Genomic DNA, 220 nt, shown 5'->3' with positions numbered 1-220 from the left:
TGCAGCTGCTCTAAGTGCTTGCATTCCCCTGATCTCAGGCCAGCCTCACCACCTCACTTTGTCCTACTTGAATTCCCCCTGCCCTAGCCTGCCCCCGCCTCCTATTTCTTTAGAGTCAGACAGCACGGAAACAGGCCCTTCGGCCCAACTCATCCATGCTGACCAAGATACCCATTTAAGCTCACCCCAATTGCTCACGTTTGGCCCATATCCTTCTGAA

Source organism: Pristis pectinata, chromosome 37 (genome assembly GCF_009764475.1).
Source record: "Pristis pectinata isolate sPriPec2 chromosome 37, sPriPec2.1.pri, whole genome shotgun sequence".
Classification (NCBI taxonomy): Eukaryota; Metazoa; Chordata; class Chondrichthyes; order Rhinopristiformes; family Pristidae; genus Pristis; species Pristis pectinata.
This window is presented reverse-complemented; position numbering follows the sequence as displayed.